Genomic DNA, 13,285 nt, shown 5'->3' on the forward strand with positions numbered 1-13,285 from the left:
GGAAAAATGCCTAGCGAACCAACTCAGCGTCTCGGTTTCAGAGCGCGGTGAGAGACACGTAGGCAGATTTGAGTTCCCTTCGTGCCTCTGAAACTTATTAGCAGCGACTCCCTAAGCCATTTACTTGAATTCTGAGACACAGACTCCTTTGTGCAACGAGGCTACTTCGTGTCCCTCTCCCCGTGGAGCTGTAAGAATTAAATGAGGGGACCCACCCAGCAGGGGACCCTGACAACTTCTTTGATGGTGGGTCGTGGTGCTCTACCTCGGATCTCCACTCTCCGAGGGAGAACCCCTGTGTACCTGGCCCAGAAATCTTACACCTGCATACCATATTGCCTCCAAAGGAAACTGATTCTCTGTCCCAAGCATCTCTTAGACCCCTTGATCCAGATCCCAGTTAATAGTGGACTCCTTAAGAAAGAGAGGTTTTTCATGTTTTACTTTATCTAGATTCCCTGGATAGAGATTCTACAGTGAAAAATGATACACATTAATTTTTTTCCCCCATTTCATGCAGTATTTGGAATTATTTGCCCTAGATAGACCCAGGTTCGATCCTTGGGTTGGGAAGATCCCCTGGAGAAGGGAAAGGCTACCCACTCTGGTATTCTTGCCTAGAGAATCCCATGGACAGAGGAACCTGGCAGGCTACAGTCGCAGAGTGGGACAGGACTGAGCAACCTAACATTTCAATTTTCATATCTGTGGAGAGATATGCTGATACCACCACTGCCAAATGCACTGGAAACCAGTAAATAAAAAACACTGGTGATGGGATTTGCCACAGAAAAGGGGTTTGTGGAGAAAGCAACATGCAAGAAAGTAATGAATTAGAGTGTCATACTGAGTGAAGTCAGAAAAGGCGAAATATTGTATGACATCCCTTATATATGGAATGGAAAAAGCAATGATGCAAATGTTTACTTACAAAACAGACTCACAGACTTTGAAAATGAGATTATGGTTGGGAGGAGTAAGGAGGAAAGGATAGTTAGGGAGTTTGGGATGAACAGGTACACACTGCTATATTTAAAATGGATAACCAACAAGGACCCACTGTATAGCATGTGGAGCTCTGCTCAATGTTATGTGGCAGACTGGATGGGAAAGGAGTTTGGGGGAGAATGGATGCATGTACATGCATGGCTGAGTCCCTTTGCTGTTCCCCTGAAACTATTACAGCATTGTTTGCTAATCAGTTATACCCCGATACAAAATAAATAGTTTAAAAATAAAAAAGTTAATATTTTAAAAAAGGAATTAATTATATGATTAACAGAGGGGAAATGGAAGAGAAGAGGATAAAAAGAAGATGAGATTTTTTTTTTTTTTTTGGTTAAAATGTAAGTTTCCATTCCTTTAACAATATTGGGAGCCCTTTTTAAAAACCATGGAACATTTGAGGAAACAGCCATCTAAAAAAGCTCTCCAATCTATGCTTCAATTTATGTAAATTCTAGTTCCCACCTGAAATATCCCTATGGTCTTTTTCTACCAAAATTAACTCAAATTAAAACATTTCCCCTTTTAAAGTGAACACACTGTCCCGTTCTTTCTCAACAGCCTTTCATTCTCAAATTTTTTCCACCTTGGACACTCTGAAGAATTGTTACAAATAGGACCAGGGTTTGTAACCTCATGGGCATTAAGATTCTAATAGTTCATAATGAGTTTGCCTTTGTAAGACCCACCAAGTGCAGGAGACATGAACAAATTGCACTTCAGCTGAAACAGGCAGCAAATCGTGGCTGAAGTCTCTGCATTAAAACAACATTTATGGTCATTTCAGGTGTCTGCCTAAATGACTGGTTGCTTCCGTGCCCTCTTTGGCTTGCTTCCTTTTGACTGTTTTTGGCCCATCACAACGCAGTGTGGTGTCTAATGATCTAATCTCCAGCGAGTCAGAAAGGGAGAAAACCAAGATGGGAGGGAGCAGGATGAGAGATGTAGGATTTCAGTCTCGCTATAAAGACCCCAAAGAAGCCTCCAGCCTTGTGTTTTTAGTATTCTTTATGGTAAAGGAGATACAACGTCAGCTCCCCTTCTTATCCCCCAATTCTGCATTTCATAAGCATCTCTTAAAAAGGAGCTGAATTGCATTTGAGAGCCAGAAACAGGTACCAAAAACACAAAGGTCAAGTGGTCTGTCTAAATGGAATTAAACAGAAAAGAAGTGGGAAGGCCTATTTCCCTTTTCCCTGCTGCCTCCTTGGCCTGAAAATCTATCCTCTGTGAGCTGTAAACAAACAAAAAAGGAATGAGATCTGTTGGCTGGGGACATATGTAGTTTTTCAGTGCTGGCACATGGATGTCAGGGTCATACTTGATTGCTCAGTTTACCTCTCTGACCAGTTGTGGTTAGTGGCACATCACTATTGCAAAATTTTCATCCTATTCTTCACTTACATCTTCTGAGTCTCGCTTAAGACACACACACTTCTGTTGTTTAGTCACTAAGTCGTGTCTGACTCTTTTGTGAGCCCGTAGACCCCCCCCCGCCAGGCTCCTCTGCCCATGGGTTTTCCCAGGCAAAAATACTGAACTGGATTGCTATTTCCTCCTCTAGGGGATCTTCCCAACTCAGGGATTGAACCCACATCTTTTTTTTTTTTTTTTTTAAATTATTAGTTGGAGGCTAATTACTTTACAATATTGTAGTGGTTTTTGCCATACATTGACATGAATCAGCCATGGATTTACATGTGTTCCCCATCCCGATCCCCCCTCCCGCCTCCCTCCCCATCCCATCCCTCCGGGTCTTCCCAGTGCACCAGCCCCGAGCACTTGTCTCATGCATCCAGCCTGGGCTGGTGGTCTGTTTCACCCTTGATAGTATACTTGTTTCAATGCTATTCTCTCAGAACATCCCACCCTCGCCTTCTCCCACAGAGTCCAAAAGTCTGCTCTGTACATCTGTGTCTCTTTCTATTTTGCATATTGGGTTATTGTTACCATCTTTCTAAATTCCATATATATGCATTAGTATACTGTATTGGTCTTTATCTTTCTGGCTTACTTCACTCTGTATAATGGCTCCAGTTTCATCCATCTCATTAGAACTGATTCAAATGAATTCTTTTTAACAGCTGAGTAATATTCCATGGTGTATATATGTACCACAGCTTCCTTATCCACTCGTCTGCTGATGGGCATCTAGGTTGCTTCCATGTCCTGGCTATTATAAACAGTCCTGCGATGACCATTGGGTGCACGTGTCTCTTTCAGATCTAGTTTCCTCAGTGTGTATGCCCAGGAGTGGGATTGCTGAACCCACATCTTATATTGGCAGGCAGATTCTTTACCACTGAGCCACCAGGCAAGCCCACATACTACCACTTCTGAATTCCTTTAGGAAGCACAAATTGACTCTCAGCTACACCTTCTCTAACGTTGCTAATTTTGAAGACACTTCCACTCAGGTAAGAAAGAGTAGAATTTCGTCTGTGATTCAGACCTCAGAATCACCAGGCATTTTGACCCATCTGTTTAGCATAGATCACACTTGTATGTTTATCAGACAAAAACTTCAAAGTTGTGCTCCAAAAGTAACTGATGACTCTCCCCAAATTGCTCAACAGTTGTCTGGAATTGCATGTACTGCTGCAGATACCCAGAGCCCATCTACTTTCCTGTGCCGTTATATCACTCTTTTCTTTCTCTCCTGAGTCGGGTTGAATCTACTCAGCACACACTACTAAATGTGTGGCATCTCGAATGACAGAGCTTCAGAGTTTCATTCACATAATTGAATTCATGCAGGAGAGAAGAAAGCAAACTGGTGGAAAATTTGTGGAGAGGGTAAAAGGAAAAGAATGAGTAGATCTTAACAGCAAGTAAAAAATAAAAAATTTAAAACGGTACTGAAGAGCTCCAGTGATAACCAAGAGTTGTTCAGGCAGGAGATGAAATGTAATCATAGTTCATTAATTGTCTAAACTCTGAATAGTGTTTGCTGAGCCATAATAGTGCAGACACTGCCTCTTGATCTAGCTAAATTTATAACTAAATCTGATTGATGAGAGGATGGAATGATGAATATGTATATTTACGGACAGGAAAACAGAAAGCTAAACCTACAGCTTCCATAGCGAGAAATCAATCAATAAGAGAATCAACTAAGACAGTGGAAAGTGATTGCTTTTGGTGAAGGGAAAAAATGGTGGAAGGGGAAAAAAACCAAGGTTTTTGCTTACCAAACCTTGTGGGATTGAATCTTAAAACTATATATACTATGACTGATCCATGTTGATGTATGGCAGAAACCCAATACATTACTCTAATTACTCTTCAATTAAAATAGAATAAAAAGAAATATACAATGTGCAGATATAAATTTGACAAAAATAAACATTTTCTTCTAAAAAAAAAAGTGGGGGGAAATACAGAAGTATAACCCTGACTTTGTTTTTCCTCCACTGAATTCTTGGAGTTGTCAACACGCCTGCCTGAGCAAATGCAGCTAACAGGGGAAAGTAAGGGTCTCTACCAAGAGGGCAACAATTTCTTAGTTAAGCTAACAAATAATCATCACAGTAAATCTATAGGTAGATTAATTAATTTGCTAATTGTGCTTCCATTCTCTGGAGAGATCTATCCTTTCCTCACTGATAAATCTTCGATTTCCCAACAGATTAATTTAGCTACAATTCAACAATTTCTTGTCTGTAACATTGATATAACAAGATAGAATATTTATTTAATGGTGAGACATCATTTTTCAGTTAATATCCTTTGACAGCAAAGTGGGGAAGGTAGAAAGATGGTAAACATTTTTTTTCACTTGACAAATCAGAAATTAAACATGGTTGAGTTTATTCATTCAGTTGGATACAGTAGATTTGTCTTTACCCTTTAAGGTTGTGAACATGAGTGAGTTGTTAAAATCAATGGAAATAAGTTATCTCATATCAGGTATTTTTCAACATTAAATCATCAAATAGTGAAAAGGAAAATAGCCTACCTCTAATTCAATAACGACTTTTCTTTTAAATTCTTTTTTATTTTTAAAGCATTTCTACTTATTTTTCCCCATAAATACAAAAAACATATTTGTGATATTTTTGTTTACTCAGAAACCCAAGTGAGCTCCTAATTTTGTATTTAACTCCAGTTTTTTATTTTGTGACTCACAATGGAGCCTGCCATATTCTCTACTTGCTAATAAACTTTACAGAGGCCCAAAACTTTACTGAGGCTCAATTTTTCTCAGGGATGATTTAGTTAGGGCTGACTTTGCAAGATCATGAGACTCTATGAGCACTAGTTACTTGTGTATTGATTCAGTCCTAAAATAATGTGTCTGTCACCCAGCGCCAAGGTGTATTCAGCTCAGAAACAACAACAAACAGCATATGTTCCATGTGGAATAAGTGTACACAGATTTCTGTGGGATCTCAAAATATGAGTTCTATCTAGTCTTAGAAGCCAGCTAGTACTCCAAGGTCAGTGCAGTCCTGAGAGCAACTAGTCCTACTGTCCTATTAGAACATATCCAACTGCTGATAGCTGAAACCCTTGATTCAAACTGGCTCACACAATAGGAAATGTACTGTATAGTATAATGTCCTCATTATGCAAGAGTTGGGCAGGAGCCAGAATCAGTTAATACAACATCTCAAAGATATGACCGTAAAAACTAGATTCTATCCATCTTTCTCTACCAGCCTCAGTAAGTTGTTTCTGCCCTTACCTTGGTTCCTTCAGTATTGCCAGAGATTGCATTTCTGGGTGTCAGATCCAAATACACCAACATCCAGAAAAGAAAGGAGCCATGTCTTCCAGAAACCCATAAGCAGATCTCTCCTACATGTTATTGACCATGACTAGGTCACCTACCAGTCCTAGACTATTAAGGCAAAAACAGTGATATGACCATGATCGGTTAAATATCTGGGATTAAATGTCGCTTAGAAATCAAACACAAAAGCCACTAGCTTTACCTCTGACACTCCTTCTCCAGCTATTTTACTCTTTGACTTCCCAACCAAACCTTTTTGTGTGTTCTCTGAGAAGAAACATTATTCTATCATTCCTTCTCAGTTATATTATCTATCAATTATCTCTTCTCCCTCCTATATATAAGACATCCTCCTTGTCTTGCAGATATTCAAACATACTTAAACCTCTTCAATCTTAAAAATGGTACCTTCTCTAGATTCCTCATCACCCTCCCATTTCTCATCATCTCCTCAAAGCCAAACTGTTGAACTCATTGATTCATTATCCCAGCTTTCTCACTTTTCCTTCACTCCTCAATCAGTCTGGTTTCTGTCCAGTAACTTCACATAAAAACTTTCACTGAGATTATCAATGATTTCCATGTTGTAAAACTCAGCACAGGTTTTAGTCCTCACCTTAGCCTTTGATGATACTAATTCTTTCTGTATAAAATTAGATTTCCCAGTGAATCCCATCATTACCCACGTGTTTCTGGTTTAATTCTAACCAGGTAGTTCCTTTTCAGTCTTTTCTATAAACTCATTCTCCCATCCCCAGCCATCAAATGTCAGAATTCCTTAAGTCTCAGTCTCTGGACTTCTTCCTTGAGGTTACTTACAAAATCACAAGCTTTCTGAGTTATAAGCCACCCCGCACACGATGATAGCCATGTATCCTAAAATAATTTGGTAACTGGTTTCTCCACAACCTCTCCTTAGGTAATCTCATATGTTTTTATGGCTTCAATTATCATCTACAGGAAATGACTTTCAAATCATTTTGACATGATTTTTCAGAACAAAGTCCTTCTCTAGAGCTTCTGACTACTATAGATTACTGCCTACTATCTCTACTTTTTTATCCCACAAACATCTAGAACCCAAAATACTAAACTGAATTCAGTATCTTTCTCCTGAAATAACTTCACAAATTCAGTGAATGGCTGTGATATTGTGATCTATAAGAAATACATTTTTTATATATTGGGTCTTCATGACTCATAATTCCTAAAATTCTTGGAATTTCATGAGAGTTATTGTTGTTCTCTTTACTGTGACCTTATAATCACTTCTGAACCTGAATTGTTCTGTCAGTGAAAAATGTAATAATTATGTCTGTAAAGAGTAAATTAAATGAGACAACACATAGGAATTAGTGGCTACAAACATAGAAAATACCAATAAATACATGTGAAACATATGGAAAGTCCTTCTCCATTCATAGCATGGTTTTCTAATGACATGTGAAGCTGAGATTCAGTTTCCCACTCTGCGAGTCTGCCACTTCACACATGACAACCTCCACCTTCATGTTATCAATAAACCAACAGTCATCAGATGTCACCTCTGCACCGGAAACCAGAGTGTCCATGTGGTCTGTAGGCTTCTTACAAAGTACAGGGATGTCTCCCACATTCAAAGAACTTAAATCTAAATGAATAAATGAATATAGGAGCACTTTCAGAGCTGGGTAGCCTTTCTCTTCTCCAGGGGCATCTTCCCAACCCAGTGATCAAGTCCAGGTCTCCTGCATTGCAGACGGATTCTTTACCAGCTGAGCCACAATGGAAACCCAAGTGCAGTCATCAGTGAGGAAGTTGTGGCTGCCATCAACCAATTTAAGGCTCCAGACAAGCTCTTAAAGTCAAGTCAAGGCCGCCACCATCATTGGAAATAATGGTCCAATAGCAGACAGAGAGCCTCAAGGCAGCAGGCACATTTGACAACATACCACTGAAACTCTTAACACCTTCTTGTGGACTAGCAGGATTTGAAATAGAGATAGGGGAACCAGAGTTCCAATACTGACAATGGTCAAAGTCAAAGCTGGAAACTATGCCTCCGAATTAGAGAATCACATTATCAAAATTTGAAATGTATGAATACTAGTAATAGTTGGACTCATACTTGAGTATATGTCATATTTGGTAAAAGGCCCTTAAAAACACTTGAAATATAACTTGTATATGAATAATTCTTAGACCTTTTAGTTTCAGTTCTAACATGATCTCTCCAAATTTCCACAAAAAATATTTATAAAGAACCATAAAGGGATATATAGATTTCTAAGGCTGCAACCTGAAAATGGTACTCAGTTGATGCTCAGATTTGAGAGGCATTTCCTCTAAGTGTACAACAGATCAAACTAACTATACAGAGGAGCCATATGATACCCACATGATAATAGGGAGTGAGACAACTTTACTACTCCCCACTGTTTAATCACTGGGTCAGAAAAACATCAATCAGAAAACCTGGCAACTTCCCATCTGCCCTGTGAATGATGCTTCTTGAGAAGTCAGTCTCTTCTCCACCTCAATCTCCCTCAGAAGCTCTTTCTATTGCTTCTCAGGGATAGTTACTCCCAGAAAACAACAAGGCACAAAGAAGGGAGGGATACAGAGGTTGATATATGTGGAGGATCAGTTCTCATAAAGTTTTAAGGTAAGGGTGTCAGGTATTGCTGAGGACGGCCTGCATGGGGATTGAAGTTCTTGCGTATGTGATTTACTCAGAGTGTTAGAAAGTCAGAAGGCAGAGTAAGAAGACTCATGTCCGTTCAACAGAGCTGCAGTAGACGAAAGCGTGCTGAACATCTGAAAAGAGGTTGGAATGAAGTATCACCCAACTGTGCTTCGGAGAAAGTGCTCAAGAGCAGAGTTGAGCCAGGGATAACTGACAAACTCTGTGGTTGAAACTAATGAATTTCGATGGGCTTCCCTTTGTGGCTCAACTGGTAAAGAGTCCGCCTGCAATGTGGGAGACCTGGGTTCCATCCCTGGGTTGGAAAGATCCCCTGGAGAAGGGAATGGCTACACACTCCATTATCCTGGCCTGGAGAATTCCATAGTCCATGGGATCACAAAGAGTCAGACTGAGCCACTTTCACTTTCACTTTTTCTTCTCAAAAGATAAGGACTTTTAAAAAAAACAAACGTGCAATTCTCAGTCGGGATTATTAACTTCAAGCAACAGAAATTAAAGCTATCTTAAGAAAAATTGAAGAATCACTGCAGGAATAGAGGAGAGGGGATATTTTCATTCATTCATTTATTCATCCAGTCTATGAGCCTTGATTAAACCTCTAGTATGCATCATACACATACACACACATCACATATATATATTTAGTATATGTTATATACATTGTATATACTAAATATATATACACTTAGTAATAAGTTACATGTTATACACATAAGTGTACATATATTTAGTATATACAATGTATATAACATACCATATACAGTATATAAAAATATACTACACTATCACTGTACTACACTATATACATACAGATGTGTAGGCATATAAGTATGTATATGTGCGTATGTTTGTGTACATATTTGTTATAATTCTAGACAGACTTACCCAGACCTCAGAAAGCATGTTGCTGAGGAAGGTGATGAATCCTGGGGAAAAATAATTTCATCGTTATAGCACAAAGTTTCTGAGAGATGGATTCACATGGCAAAGATTTAGAGAGTGTTCTAATGGGGCGTCTCAGACCTAAAAATGGTTGGCAGTATGACTAACTCCAGTCCTTTTTTCCCCGTTATACTATACAGAAAGTCACATTTAGTGTAGTTTTAAACATTTTCCTATTTACATCATCTTTTTCTTTAGTTTTGCCAAATCCCAATAGGATCAGATAACATAGCGGAAGTGTGGAGTAGGGAGGCACTGTGGGATCAGTCCTCACTTTGGTTCCAGGGAGAAGGAGTAACATTCTCTGAAACAGACTATGTCCAGGAGTGTCATAAAGTGACTAGAAGCAAGATGAGTAGTGGTCCTTGGTACAAGTGGGAGTAATAGGGACTTCATATGACACGGGAGAGCAACTGCTAGGTGGGAAACTCGAGAGGACTTAAAGGCATTCTTCATTTCACAATACACACCAGACCCAGGTTTTTTCTCCAGGGGCACTTTTGGCAAATAGATGGGACAGTTCTTCCTTTTAAAAGACCGTCCTACTTTCTGCAGGGTGTTTAGCATCCCCACTACTCTTCACTAGATACCGTAACTGGGCATAGATCTATTAAAATATCTTGCTCCCAGTCACCACTTACTTCACAAAAGACTTCTATATAATAAGCTTTCTCCCCTCTGGGGTTTCACCAGTATCAAAGAGTCTGATCATCTTGTCAAAGTGCCAAGTTCCTATGTTACCATTGTTTACTTGCCAACAACATCTAGAAAACGTAGATAAGCCAATGATCAGTTACCTAGCTAAGTGACAGGGGGAGGACCACTTCATTAGAGCAGTCAAATCAGTACTATTACTGTAGAGAAGATAGACAGGATCCCATTGGGGGAGGGCAATTGTAATTGCTAATCATTTTAAAAATAATTGGGGTATTTTAAAGAGAGAAAAGTCAAATTTTTTCAAATGGATTTTTTTTCAAGTACTAAATATCTGTTGATTGACAAAAGAACTTAACCAGATGTTGACTCTGCTGCCTGATGAGATGGTTATGAAAATGTGTTCAGAGTGTCAATAGCACAGTCAGTTCGCAGGATAAGTTAAGGGAAAGATGAGTGGGGAGGATGAAAAGAAAATGAAAGGGTTTAATATTCCTCCAATTTTCTAACTGTTTCATCTTATTTCACACACACACACACACACACACACACACTCCACATCTTTTTCTCCTCACCAGGAGTAAAAAATTCTGCTTTTAGAACTTCCAGAAAGAAATGGGTAAAAGAGATAGGTAGACCTTTAATGCTATAGAACTACCACTCTATTATGTTATGTTGTGTTAGTTTTCTTTTTCTTCAGAAATAGCAATGAAAAATGTTCCCACTGTCCCCTTGAAAAGGCTTTTTGTTCAGTGAAGCCCAGCTGGGACTTACAGGATTAATCAAAGGATCATATGGCTACCTCTTTTCTTAGAGAAAGCACATGTGTTTGGGCAAGCCAAAAGAAGGCAACTAGTAAAACAGAACAATGGAAATGCTTTGCTCCTTTATTTTGAAGGACATTTCATTCTGCGCCTGCAGAGCGACACTAAAGCAGGCGCCTGGGCGAGGCCCCAGAAGCGTGTGTGCAATCTGCCCTGTGCACCGAGATGCTGCCAGCTCAGCAGCCTCTCAGGTACCGCACGGGGACCCACTGGGGGAAAGCCCCCAGGGAAAGTGATCCGTTCCCGACGGTGACTACTGTGGGCATGGATCCTATTTTCTGATAAGCTGCCATAAACATTTCTGAAAGCAGGTGAGAGGGAATCAAAACGGAAAAGAGCTTACTGTTAGAATAGAGCACGGTTGTACAGGATAAGGGTTTGCTCTTTCTGGAAAAGATGTGGGAAAAAACCAATAAATTGCTGCAGGCATGAAAGCAGATGTGAAGGTTCTGTCTTCTCATTATTAGACCCAGGGACCTAAGTCACCTCAGTCTCAAAGTAAAGAGAACAACTGGAATTCCAAGACACTCCAGAGATAATTTAATATATTAATTTATCAAATGCTCACAATTCTTGGGCCTTCAAATTATTTCTCAGTGATTACTGGGTAAGACTCTTTGTAACAATGAACATGTATTAATACTTCATTTAATTTACGTCTTTTTTTTTCATTTATTTTTATTAGTTGGAGGCTAATTACTTAATATTATAGTGGTTTTTGCCCTACATTGACATGAATCAGCTATGGATTGACATGTGTTCCCCATCCCGATCCCCCATCCCGCCTTAATTTACATCTCTTTCTCCTTTCATAGACAAGGCAAAAAAAGTTACAGTCAATGACAGTCAAAAATCTTGCACTGAGCTTTCTCTCTTTCATAATTACTAAATTTTTCCTAGAAAGAGAACAATTAACTGTATCAGGTTCAATAGAAATTTCTTTAATATTTGCCAGACTATGTTGATGAGTAAAAATGTTTAGATTGTACAAATATTGACATTAAATGAATTCTTTTATCTCCAACTAACATTAATCACACTAGGATGTGATTAATTTCATAAGAAATGACCATGAATAAAAAAAATCTGGTTGTACACTGCACTTTGGCTCTTAGAATAAATCGATTGAAATATATTTCCAGTGATTATATTTGTAAAGGGTTTAATAATTTCCCACAAAAGGCACAGGTATACTTCTAATTTATTTACTTGGAGCAGTTCACAAATAGATACCAAAGATTCATTACACATAATATTTACTAGAAAAATTTGGAGAATTTGGACTTAAAACATAACATTTGTGGTTTACCCAACCATAACTGATCCTTGAATTTTAGTCAACATAATATATCATTAATATGAATGTTAAGCAAAGATGGAATTAAGCAAAGAAATCTAGTTAAGTGATTCTCACATCACAGTGGTGAATTATTTAGGTTGCATTTTTTATAAAATCATTCCTTCTGCTTAAAAATAATATGAGCAATATAGTATCAGCTACATTTTATAACTAAAATTAATCTGGCATCAATGGGAAAGTTTAGTTACAACACAATACAGAAGGCTCTTGGGTTTGTGTTTATTTTGTCTTTACTTGTCTCTCAACAAAAATTACAATTAAACTCACAACATTAGCTTACTTCTTTTATGTGATTCATTCTGTCAGTAACGAGCTTTAGTTTTGAGTGTATTCAGTTATGTAAACAACTGACTAGTATTAGTTTTTACGTGTAATGAGGCCACAAATATGCAACCAACTATTATAAAAACTATGCAATAAGGAAGAATAAAGAAGACCTATTAGAAAGAGAGCATTTTGGTAATTTTCTTCTTCCAAACTCTTAGCTATAAAACAAACAGTTTGCTCCCATTTTGATATATCCAAAATCAACCTCTTCCTTAGCAAGAGAAAGTCCAGAATTTGACCCACATCCCTAAATCTAGATATTTTAATCTAATCATTTTAAATATTTTTTCACATGAGCAGCTGGGCTATAAATATTGTCTTTGTAAATTCCAGCAAACTGATGAGTTTGCATATGGCTAATATTTGAGTTAATATTCTGCAGGTTTAGAGGTATTTGTGTTTGCCAAGTACTAACCTGTTCCAAAATTAGGCTGGCAAATTAAATATACTTCAGGTTGCCCGGAATGAAGTGGAATTCATTCTAAGTCTAATGGGATCTTCTGTTCTCTATCTATTCTACAGCAACATTTCAAGGGCAGTTGGTCACAATATAGAACTCTGGAAGTCTTTAGAACTGACTTCCTTTTTGAAAAGGAGCAGTCATATATGGAAAGGCTTAAACTTTTTGAAACAATTCCAGTTACCCCAAGAGCAGGAAAGTAAAGCAGAAATACCAGAGATGGGCATGCACAGGATTCTCCTACCAAGTCACTCTGTAACCTTGGGTCCTGCAAATTTTCTACTGTTTGTTT

This window comes from Muntiacus reevesi, chromosome 19 (assembly GCF_963930625.1).
Source record: "Muntiacus reevesi chromosome 19, mMunRee1.1, whole genome shotgun sequence".
In the NCBI taxonomy this organism is placed as follows: domain Eukaryota; kingdom Metazoa; phylum Chordata; class Mammalia; order Artiodactyla; family Cervidae; genus Muntiacus; species Muntiacus reevesi.